Here is a 12,606-nt window from a genome sequence, read left to right as displayed (position 1 = left end):
AATCCTGTTGGCGGCCGCTCCGCCTGCGCGGCGCTGTTTCCCCGCCTGTGCGAGGGGACAACGCAAATGGGCGGAGTCATGACGGAACCGTTCCGTCATGAGCACAGCTCAACTGTGGCTCATGACGGAGCGGCTCCGTCATGAGCACAGGCCCACCGCGCTGCCCCCCTGCCCCCCCCAGCGCTGCAGCGGAATGTCCGCAGCAGCGAAGGGGTTAATAATGGACCGCCATTGGGTAGAGCACAAATAACAAACCAACTAGGTTGCAAGTCATACTCCTGCAACTGAAAAAAGACACAGATCTTGATGACACCTTAGACATGAGTGCTAGGTTGCCAATCATTTGCACAGAAAAAAACACATCATAACATATAGAAACAATCATTACTAAGGTCATATATAGGCTACTGTGTTCCCCAGAGGACTAGGGCCTAATTTATGAGGTTTTGCCATAGGGCATCGCCTTAGGCCTTTCTGTTGCGCTGCCCTACGGTAAAAAAAAAATGCAGGAATTTGACGTATAAATCATATGGCGCATTTCTGCCCTTTTCCGTGCACCAGCGCACAATGGGCTGCTGTGCACCAACGCAGGCACCTTTGCACCATGGTGCAAGGGTGCCTGCATTGCGGGAATGAATATTTTTGTGCAGGAGGGGAAACCTTCCTGCACAACATATGCCCAATACCTAAGACCTAGATGTTTAAAAAGAGGGCAATTCATAGTTCAGTCGTAGAAACAGGGATGTAGATTCTTGTACCTGCTACGACTGAACTGTGAACTGCCCTCTTTTTAAACATCTAGGTCTTAGGTATTGGGCATATGTTTGCAGCAGTTCGGGCCCTTGTCTGCTGTAAGGAATGGTGTTAGTCATAGTTTATGCCCTTGCTTCTATACCGATGATCCCCCCTGTTTGTTTATATCATTTCTTTTTAGTGGCAGTATTGTTTTGCGTCCTTGTCTCAGGCCACCCCAATCTCTTGCACAGCTCGTATAGCCTGCAGGACATATTTGAGGTTATATTTCTCAGAACTGTCTGGTCTGTTATAATGGGGAAAGGTAGGCCCGTGGGGCCTCTTGCCAAGGAGCCAGTGAATACTGTGTCTACCATGGACACCTTTCTACAGCACGCTGTAGGCGTTCTGGACAAGGAAATTGAGTTGGCTCCTCATCGTCTTTCTCAATCCCCCGTAATTTAGTTCCCTCAAAGCACCTCTGTGTTTTCATGCCCAGATATTACCAAACATGTTTCCACTCCCGATCTTGTGCTCATGGATCAGAATAACGATGGGGTCATTTGTTCATCCTCCTCAACCCCGTCTCTTCAGGGCGGTGTGCGACTGCTGGATATTCAGACAAAGGGCCATATGTATTTTGCGAATGCATTTAAGGAATCCCAAATTGAGATTCCTTAAATGCAATGTAGGAGGCACCCAATTGTGCGATTTTGGCTTAAGGAATCACAAATTACCACCAACTGCAGTTTGGTGGTAATTAGCGATGTCTTTGAAAAATGCACTTTTTTGCATTTTTCAATGTGCCATGTGACGCACATACATGCCCTAAGGGCATGTATGTGCGCCACATGTGCACACATGCTTATTTCAGGGGTGCAACAGGGTGTCCTATTGACACCCTTGCAACTTTGAAATTGCATTCTCAATGTGCGATTCTCTAATTGGGAATCGCAAATTGAGAATGTCTTCCCATTCATTCCTATGGGCCTTCTAGCCCATAGGAATGAATGGGAAGGTATTCCTTATTTGCGCATCTCAATTTGCGATTCGCAAATAAGGAATATGTAGGATCCGCAAAATATTTAGCAAATACTACATACATTGCATTTTGTGATTTTCTAATTGCGATTGCCTAAAAATCGCAATTTGAGAATCGCAAAATGCGTTTTTCATACATATGGCCCAAAGTCAGTAGCTCCTGGTGTGGGCCCTTGAGCAGGAAAGAGAGCAATAGCAAAAGGGAAGTGCTCCTCCATCGGGAATAATGCTAAGCGTAGGAAGAGCATTGGCTCGCACCCAAGTCCCTCAGACCCTATAGTTGTGCCCAGTTCATTACTGGTGACTTTGCCGAACGCTTTTAAGGTATCGATGTTAGCACTGCTGTGAATTAGACCCCATTCTTTACCGTTTATCAGCTATTGAAAAGGAATTTAATAAACTGATCCCGCCCTCCACCAGTGCATGTTATGCTGTGCAGAAACCTGGTTCTAAGTGTGGTGCACCCCAGTCTTTGTCCAAGTTGATACTAGAGGGTGCAACCCAGCACACCTACCCAGAGAAGCATCATGCCTACCCGTTAATATCAGATCCATCATTGAACATGACAGCGTCATTGGAATCAAATTCTAAGGATGGGGTTTCTTTACATCCCAGAATGAACTTGATCCCAGGAACTGCTTTAAACATATCCACTATGATGTCTGGCGGAGTGATAGATGACACTTGCTCGGGGGCATGCAGCAATTCTACACAGACCCATGTACTTTACATCGGCCACCTGATTCAACTCCTTTTGTAGTGATTTTAGCAATGTACCCTGACTAGCTCCGGGAGCCAAGGAAGATTTCGTCCAACTTAAGAACAAAGTTATGCATTGGTTAAATTCCAATATTGCACCAGGTTTGCGGGTAGAAAGCCACACTATTATGTTGCGTTGAACATTTTGGGTGGGCAACGTTAAGAAGAACTGGGATGTGGATTGTGTTACCATCAGTCCTTATATATATATATATGCTGAATAGAATCCTAAGTATGGCCCCCCTTTTTAATTCTGGGAGTCTTAACATGCCTGTTGTGGCTCTTTCCCCATTACATTTACAGGCCCCAGATTCACCCATTTTTTCGATCTGGAAGGATTCAGGGGAACCCTCTAGATTTGGGTCAGGGGAGTCAGCAGGAGGCAATTCCAGAAATAGTTTGTCAGGGACTGTCCGGGACTATGTCGGAAACACAGCCAGGGACTTGGCAAGGACTGGGAACTGGGTGGAAAACATACACAGAAAAAGGAGTACAGCTCTGCCCAGGATCACACAGGAAGTCAGAGGAGAAAAGGGATCCAAAGGGAGAGTCTGTACAAGTGATCAAGATGGTTTAAGACTCAAAGGATGGGCACTCAAGAGGCAAGTAAGCATTCAGAATACCTACACCCAGGATAGACGTGCAGACATATATACATATATATATATATATATACACATCACAACATTAACAATAAAGGGCATGTGGGATAAAGCACTCGGGAGCTCCACATGGTAAGACTGAAGCTTGGTAAGTTGTTCACACACAATTGCTGTTACAGATACTGACTGCAAATACCCACATATAGGATATGCATGCAAAGGCAGGGTCTGTGGAGCTGATACCTATGATGATGTTTTAAATGTAACTCAAAGATAATAATCAAAAAACACTACCTAGGTTGTCAGCTGTTCCCACGGATCCTGGCAATCACATAGGAACACGCAAGGCAGTCACAGCAAGGGGATAGAACTAAATACAAGCACAATAGACAAGGAGCTAGCAAGGAGGAGGGCTTAACAGGGAAGTAAGGAAATCACAGGGCACATTTAGAAGGAAGCAAGTAACAAACATAGGGGCATATTATCAAGACAGGCGATAAAATTATCGCCGCTTTAGCGGCAGAAAACTGAAAACAGAAATTCCCAAACCACAGGAGATACACCCCCCCCAGACAAAGAATCCAAACTATTAGAAGCCTCCGGCAAAAGAGTAGCAGCACAAGCCGCTAATCATTGGTGAATTGCCAACACTCAAGCCCTACAGGCTCGCTATGATAGGGCCAACTATGATCAATTAGAGACTCTCTTACACCATCTGCCAGGCCAATAAAAAGCCCAGGCAAATGACCTCATTCAGGAGGGAAAGCTCATTTCAAATGCAGCAATTAAATGTGCACTTGACGCCGCAGACACCACCTCTAGAGCAATTAACACAAGTGTGCTCCTACGACGACATGCATGGCTACGCATCTCAGGCTTTAAGCCAGAGGTACAAACTACCATACTTAGTCAGCCATTCAATCAGGAGCAGCTCTTTGGGCCAGCAGTAGACGCTGCTCTGGAAAAAATTAAAAAAGACACAGAAACAGCTAAGTCCATGGGAGCATTACAATCTCCCCAACCACGTGGGTCCTTTCGGCGCTCCTTCTATAGAGGAGCCTCCAAAAATATTGGAACGGACACCTCCTCTACATTTAAAACCGCTACACACACATCCCCCAGTAGAGGATATTTTAGAGGCGAATACAGAGGAGCCAACAACAAAGGGCGAGGTGGAGGTACTAATAACACTCGCACCTCCCCTGCCACAAAACAGTGACTTTCCTTCACTCCCCCCAGACCATTCCAATCCGGTCGGGGGAAGACTAACACAGTTCCTACCTGTCTGGAACTCCATCACAACAGACAGGTAGGTAAGACAAATTATCCAGTATGGTTACTGCCTGTAACTCACAACTACCCCCCCCCCGCATATACCACCCAAACAGCGTCCCATGTCACAAGATCATCTTACACTCCTCAAACAGGAGGTTCTCTCATTGCTTCAAAAGCACGCAATAGAACCAGTTCCCTTACAACATCAGGGAACAGTGGTATATTCACTCTACTTCCTAATCCCCAAAAAGGACGGGACTCTAAGACCAATACTCGACCTCAGACCCTTAAATCTGTATATCAATTCAGATCATTTCCATATGATCACTCTTCAACAAGTGCTCCCACTACTGCAACAAGGCGATTTCCTTACCACACTAGATCTCAAGGACGCCTATTTCCACATTCCCATACATCCTTCCCACAGGAAATATTTAAGGTTTGTGGTGGACGGACAAAACTACCAGTTTGCAGTCCTCCCATTCGGGGTAACAACCGCACCCAGAGTATTCACAAAATGTCTAGCAGTAGTAGCAGCACATCTCAGACGACAACAAATCCATGTCTTCCCGTATCTAGACGACTGGCTGATAAAAGCCAAGTCAGTGAACAAGTGTGTCCTACACACTCACCAAACTATCCAAACTTTTCACAACTTGGGATTCACAATAAACTATCCCAAATCTCACCTCCAACCTGCTCACATACATCAGTATCTGGGAGCCACAATAAACACCTCCACAGCCCGCGCATATCCCAATCCAGCCAGGGTAGCCAATATGCAAGCTCTTCCAAATCCAACACTCTCTTCCAGCAAGAGTGTTCATGCAACTCATAGGCATGATGGCGTCATGCATCTTCATTGTGCCTTATGCAAGACTTCAAATGCGTCCCTTGCAAGAATGTCTAGCATGTCAGTGGAACCAGGCTCACGGACAACTTACGGATCTGGTATTGGTAGACAGCCGCACATACCGCTCTCTCAAATGGTGGAACATAACAAACCACTCCAAAGGGCAGCCGTTCCTAGAGCCTCTTCCACAGATAGTGCTAATGCCCCCATATGCCCCCCAGGGGGAGCTGAAAGCCTACTAGACGCCAGGTAGTTTTTTTGGCAAATTTTAATTAGGGTGGGGGCTGCCCAAAAAGGCAGAAAGACTAATTTTGTGGCGGGCGTGGGGGCATTGGCATGCCCGTTATGGGCAGCCCCCACCCCAAATTAATACCCCATAATAAAATCCCAGGTGTCTAGTGGGCTTTCTACCCCCCCAGGGGGCAGATTGGGGGCTACTGCCCCCATCTACCCCCCAGGGGGGCCAGAAAGGCTGTAATGGTGGTGGGGTGGGGGCATTGGCGTGCTTGTTTCGGGCAGCCCCCACTCTAAAAAAAAATGGGGCAAAAACAAAATTCCTGGCGTTTAGTGGGATTTTTCCCCCTGGGGGCGCAGATTGGGGGCTACTGCCCCATCTGCCTCCCAGGGGTGGCAGAAAGACTAATTCTGTGCCGGGGGGTGGAGGCATCGGCATGCCCGTTTTGGGCAGTCCCCACCCCTAATGAATACCTTATAACAAAATCCATGGTGTCTAGTGGGCTTTCTACCCCCTTGGGGGGGCAGATTGGGGGCTACTGCTCCCATCTACCCACCAGGGGGGGGCAGAAAGACTAATGGGGCCAAAATATTTATGGTGGGAGCAAAGGCCCTTGCCCAAGGGGCCGCTCCCCCCACCCTGGTGCCTAGTGGTTGGATCCCCAAGCAGGGATCCACTAGGGAGGGGTACCATTGGAAAGGGGAGATTTTCCCCTTTCCAACAATACCTCTCCTGAGTTTCTACGTGCTCAGGGGGCAAATGAGCCTCTTGGCTCATTTCAGTTTCGGTTTCACTGAAATGACATCAGCGCGAAGTGCGCGCCGATCGTCATATCAGGGAAACCAGGGGGGCCTCGGGAGCTGGAGAAGCTCTTCCCCAGCTCCCGAGGCTATTTTAGCATATAGGGAATCCCTCTGGTGCCCGCACCAGAGGGATTTCCCACGCGATGTTTCATGACGAGCTGGACTCGTCATGAGCACACGACCACTGTGTGCCATGACAAGTCCAGCTCGTCATGAGCATCGTAGGGGTTAATACTAATACTGGATTAGTAACTAAACTATGTGAATGTGTGCATCACTGTCTCTGTTGTTGTATAACACACTGCATCAGTTGGTCACTAACTACATGAGTGTGTATATTAGTTACTGATTAGTTGGGTGAGTATTTGTATGGAACACTGAGTTTGTGTATCATTGGATGGGGTGTGTGTAACTCTATGCATAGATGTGTGAATGGTTGATTGACTAGGTGTATAGGTTTAAGAATGCATGTGGAAACAGTTGTTTGGGTGACTGAGTGTATTTATTTGTGTGTTGGTGAGCGAATATATGTTTTAGTTGTACATCTTCAACAAAGTAAAAAAATAAAAGGCATTGAATGTGAGAGTTGGTGTATATACATAAGTATATATAAGAGTCAGTGATGGTGAGAGTAACTATATGAATGAGTGTATAATTGTAATAGTGATTTTTAACATATTAATTATGAGTTACTATGTGTTTGAATAAATGAGGTGTTGTGTGTGTATAATTGTGTAAGTGAGTAAATGTAAGTGTGATTAATTTTTTTCATGAGTGAGTGGGATGACTGCTTAACCGACTAAGATGTCTGCTGATGTGTCAATGTCTATATATGTGTATAAGTGCATTTGATAGTGTTCTTTTAATTAGTGACTGCATGTATAAGTGATTCTGTTGTTGAATGGGTAGTTGTGTGTGTAGACTTAAGAATCAATGAGTGGGTATGTAGTAACTGGTATTGGTGTGTCAATGGTTTCAAAGATGGTACTCTGTATTTTACAGTGAGTGATGAAAGGTTATACTAGTGTATGATGAGGTCTATCAGATTGTCACGTGGATGATGTAATCAGTGATGTCATCAGTGATGTCATTTGAGATGTCATCAGTGATGTCATCAGTGATGTCACTGACCATGTCATGAATGATGTAATATGTGATATCATCAGCAGTGCATTGCGGGCGCGCGAGTTATAGTTAGCAGAACTAACTATAACAGAGGAATTTCTATGGTTTTGTACGAGTGAAATGTCCAGCTAACTATAACACCCCTGAAACCTATGGGTTTTTTCTGTGAATTTCTAAGGTTTTTTAAATGCTAATTTCTAACTATAACGTCTCTGAAACCTATGTATTTTTCAGTGAATTTCAAAGCTTTTTTAAATGCTAATTTCTAACTATAACGTCTCTGAAACCTATGGTTTTTTCAGTGAATTTCAAAGGTTTTTTAAATGCAAATTTTTAAGTGTAATAGTAGCTATACCTATTTTTTTGTACTGATTTTCTACAGTTTTTTAACTTTTTATTTATAAATATTTTATTCATTAAATAACATTATATATTTTTCTGAAAATTGTCCCCTTTTTTTATTTAAAAAATTAAAACTGAAATATTGTTTAATTTTTTTGTTTTATTTTCTTATTTTAATATATTTATATTATTTTTTAATATTACGTGATGTGCGCGATTGGTATGCGACCAGTCCGCGACACCTGCTCCGCGCATTCGTGACCCATGCGCATTATGGTATGCGATGCTTGCGCGGTGGCGGGTCCCACGTGTCGTCATATACGTGCTGGGGCGCGCTGGGTGCGCGACTCCTGCAAAAAAATTTTATGTTGTAAAATGATATGTATGTGTGTTTAATATACATATTAGTGCAAGAGACTATCATAAAAATAATATATTTGTGCTTATAATAAACTTATATTATTTTTAAATATATTTTCGCAAAGTCGCGCCGAGTGCGTGCTTCATGAGTGCAGAGTGTGCGGGTCCCATGTGACCTCAAAAAAAAGATTTCATTGGTTCATAACATTTCCCACTGTAACTATTGAAGGACCTCACCCATTTTAATCATTCTTGTTGGAGCATCTTTAGAGAGACATCTCTTTTTCTACAAGAACCCTTTTTGCTTGTTTTTTTTTTGTGTTTTTCAAAAAATATCAAACAAAATGCATCTAGACTGAAGAAGAATTCTTGCAGGAGGCACCACGTCCACAGAGGCCGGAGTCTGTCGTGTGGCAATTCTTCACTTTTCCACCTGGAGAGAAGAAAGTAAATGCGAGAAAGGTAACGTGCAAAATTTGTGACCGAGTCCTGTGAAGAGGCAGTGAAAAAAAATACTCTTGTGCCACTGCTTCTATGTACAAGCATCTCCAGACCACACATCCTCTCAATCTTGCTCGGGAGGAAATGAGGCGAGCTGCTTTGAACCCCTCACCTGCTGTGGCAAGTACATCTGGAGCATCCTCAAGAACACCTGCAATGGACATTAGGTCAGAATTCTCCTTTCTCGAGCAACACTGCGTGAAGTGTAAGAAACGTATATGCTTCGGAGAGCAGTCGGTGGATACAGTTTGTGCTGAGCAACGCAACCATCGTTGTTAATTTTTTTTTATTTTTTGTTTTTGGAATGATAAGTATTCACAGAAGGCATTTAGGAGTCCTAAAGTTAGGACTCCTAACTTCTGTGAATACCGAAATGAGTAAGTGCCTTCTGTGAATACCAAAATAAGTAAGTGCCTTCTGTGAATACCAAAATGGTAGTAAGTTTAGGATTTTGTCTTAAGTTAGTTCTGTGAATCGGGCCCAGTCTGTTTTATTCGTTCTTTTTCTGTTCATTTTTCGGAAAAAACAAAAACAAAATTGTTTAAAAAAAAATACAAAAGAAACAAAAAGTTCTTATCAGAACTACCTTATCTGGTTAAAGAAAGAACTATAATTGCAAGGGAATGTGTGATAGTTTGGTTGAATATATGTATACAGCATGATTGACTGAAAGAATGCATTAGTAGTGTATGGTGAATTTATAGGTGAAGATTTATGAGGAAGTACTGCAGCATGACACTGCAAGCTCTTTAGCTGCACTGCACTGTGGCAGGGTGGCTTTTCCTCTCCTTGTAAATATGAAGGAGTGCCTGGCTCCATCACTACGTTACAAAAAGTGATGTACTGGTGGTGCAGGGTGCTTGTAAATCTGCCCCATAAGTGCTTAGGTATTGGTAGACTGACACAATAAGAACACAGTGCTGGATGGGTGATTGAAGAATTGCATGAGACTGACAGGAGATATCCTACGCTGCATGGGTACTACTTCAGTATTTAATGGAGTGGACCATTAGTTTGTATCTGCTTAGAGATTTGTAGGGATTATTCACAGAATATTTTATGTGTACTTGTGTTGGTGCCTTGGTCATTTTATAAGAATACCACTAGTAACTGGAATGATGACAGTGCTGCAAACAGAGTGAACACTTATTTTATAAGTGCTTACGTATTGGTGGAGTGATAAGATAAGTAGATAGTGGTATATAAGTGATTAAAGAAGTGCATGGGACAGACTGGACGATTCCTACACTGCATGAATACTAACTGGGTATTTAGAAGAGTGTATCAATAGTATGTAGCTAGTTAGAGGTCTGCTTGGATAGTGCACAAAATATTATAGATGTGCTTGTGTTAGTAGCTAGGCCATTCCATAAGTTCATGACTAGTAACTAGAATAATTACAGTATTACAAACAGAGTGTATAGTGAATTTATAAGTGCTTAGGTATTGGTGGAGTAATAGGATAAGTAGATAGTGCTGAATGGGTGATTGGAGCAATCCATGGGACAGACAGGAGGATTCCTACACTGCATAGGTACTAACTGGGTATTTAGAAGAGCATATCAATAGTTTGTGGCTGGTTAGAGGTCTGCATGCATAGTGTACAAAATATTGTAACTGAACTTGCCATTCCTTAAGTATATGACTAATAACTGGAGTAATTTGAGTGCTGCAAAGAGAGTGCATGCTAAATTTATTAGTGCTTAGGTATTGGCAGAGTGATAGGATACGTAGATAGTGCTGGATGGTTGAATGGAGAAGTGCATGGGACAGACAGAAGGATTCCTAGACTGCATAGGTACTGACTGAGTATTTAATAGACTGTATCAAAGCTATGTAGCTGATTAGAGGTCTGCATGCATAGTGCACAGAATATTGTAGCTGTACTAGTATTGGTGTGTCTATGGTTTCGAGTCTGTATTTTAGGGTGTGAGGAGGTGCATCAGATGATCACGTAGATGACGTCATCAGTGATGTCACTGACCATGTCAGTGCATTACTTTAATCCAAAAAGCTGGCGGCCATATTGGCCGGGTCACGATGTGAAAATTCAGGAATTGATACAATAAAGAAAAGAAAACAAGTGTTAATATGCACACAATGTCATTTCAGCATATCTTGCCCTGTGACCGCCATACCTGTATGTTCGTCAACTTGACTTATTCATAATAAACATACTTAGAATTGCAAACATCAACATAAACAATGGACTACACATTACTTTAAAGTGAAAGGCTTTCGCCCATATTAATCTATGCACGTTGCGTATTATAATGGTTTTTACATGAAAAAAAGGGGTGTTAATATACACACACTATCCCTAAATAAAGTTCTAGCGATTATAGTTTCATTCCATCGACAGCTCTTTAGAGATGTCATAAGTGATGTCATGAATGATGTAACTAACCATGTCATGAATGATGTAATGTCTGAGGTCATTAGCAGTACATTGCGAGGGCGTAAGTTATAGTTAGCTCAGGTAACTATAACTGCTGAATTTCACTGGTTGTGTATGAGTGAAATCTGAGTCTAACTATACCGTGCCTGTAATCTTTGTTTTTTTTCAGCACATTTCTAGGGTTTTTTTAACGTTAAGTAAGATGCATATCACAATGGATTGTGGGGGGTTGGAAGCAGGGCCTGGCATTGTGCTGCACCCACCCAAGCTTGCTGCTCCTGCCTTCCCTCCTCCTAGCCATCCATTGTCCAATTCCATGACCCTGCTTCCTTATTACACCCCTGTGTGGCCGTTGTTCTGCCACTGGTCTTCCCGCCTTCTCTGAACAGTTAGCTTGCTGCCCCATCCACCTCTTTCCTATCCTCTGTTGTCTGAATCCATGGACTAGCCTCCTCCCTCCTGCCATGCATGGTCTGATGTGCTGCCACTGCCCTCCATTTAGCATGATGTACCAGTCCACTCCTCCTGCCCTCCATTGCCCAATTCTACGCCCCATCATTGACCTCCTGCTTAGCCTCTGTGCTTAGCTTGCTGCCCCTATTCTCCTTCCCCTTGCCCTCCGATGTCTTTGTGCATGTCCCTGCTCCATCCCTTTTGCCCAGCATGTTCCATGGACCTGCCACTCCTATCTACTCTGAGTGTTCTGTTGAGCTGCCTCTCCCCTCCCACCTGCCTAGCATTGTCAGATGACTGTATCCTGTCCCTGCCACCTCCACCCTGCCTGTCCACATTCCATGCCCCTATCCCTTCCTCCTGTCCTCCATGGTCCATTTTACTGCCACACCCTTCTGCCCTCCCTGGTCTGTTGTGCTGCAACTGCTTCTCTTGCTTGCCCCACGTGGTCTGTAGAGAGGCCCCTTCCCCTGAAATCTATTGTTTGTGCCCAGGTCCTGACCCTCCCTTCTATTTTCCATGATACTTTGTGCATGTCCCTGCACCCTCCTTCTTGCCATCACAGCATTGTGCTGCCACTAGCCCTCCCGCTTGCCAGGCATGGTCTTCTGTGCTGCCACAGCCCCTCCTACCTTCTCTGTGTGGTCAGCTAGCTGCCCCTGACCCCCTCCCACCTTCCCTCTATGGTCTGTGTGTATGCCATCATAGTCTCACTGTTGCTCTCCATAGTGTGTCTTGCTTCTAATTCCCATCCTGCCTGACCTCCATGGTCATCTTGCTGCTCCTGCCCTGCCCCCTTGCCCCTGGCCCTCTATTTCCATGTGCAGACCCCTATTCCCTCCCTCCTGGCTTGTCTGTTCCATTATAATGCCCCAGATCCATCCCTCCTGCCCTTTATGGTCTGTTATGCTGCAACTTTGTCTCCTGTCTGTCCATTATTTTTAGCTAGCTACCAATGCCTCTTTCCCCTCTGTTCTCTGTTGTCCATGTGCATGGTTCTGTCCCCTCCCTATTGCTTTCTATGGATTGTGCTGCACTCCCGTCACGCATGCCCTGTGTGGTGTATTGTGCTGCTGCAAACCCTGATGCCTGCCCTCTAGGGTCAGTTTGGTGCACCTCTCCATGTC

The 12,606-nt window shown here is 44.3% G+C and overlaps 1 protein-coding gene across 9 annotated transcripts in view; it reads left to right on the top strand.

The window, feature by feature from the left end:
• Nucleotides 1–12,606, top strand: part of LOC146804998 (arylsulfatase D-like) — a 480,817-nt gene that overhangs the window by 249,807 nt on the left and 218,404 nt on the right. The gene's annotated exons all lie outside the window — the stretch shown is intronic.

The sequence above is a fragment of the Triturus cristatus genome, chromosome 8, assembly GCF_964204655.1.
Source record: "Triturus cristatus chromosome 8, aTriCri1.1, whole genome shotgun sequence".
Lineage (NCBI taxonomy): Eukaryota > Metazoa > Chordata > Amphibia > Caudata > Salamandridae > Triturus > Triturus cristatus.
Note: the sequence above shows the minus strand (reverse complement) of the source record. Positions and strands in the feature narration are given on the sequence as shown.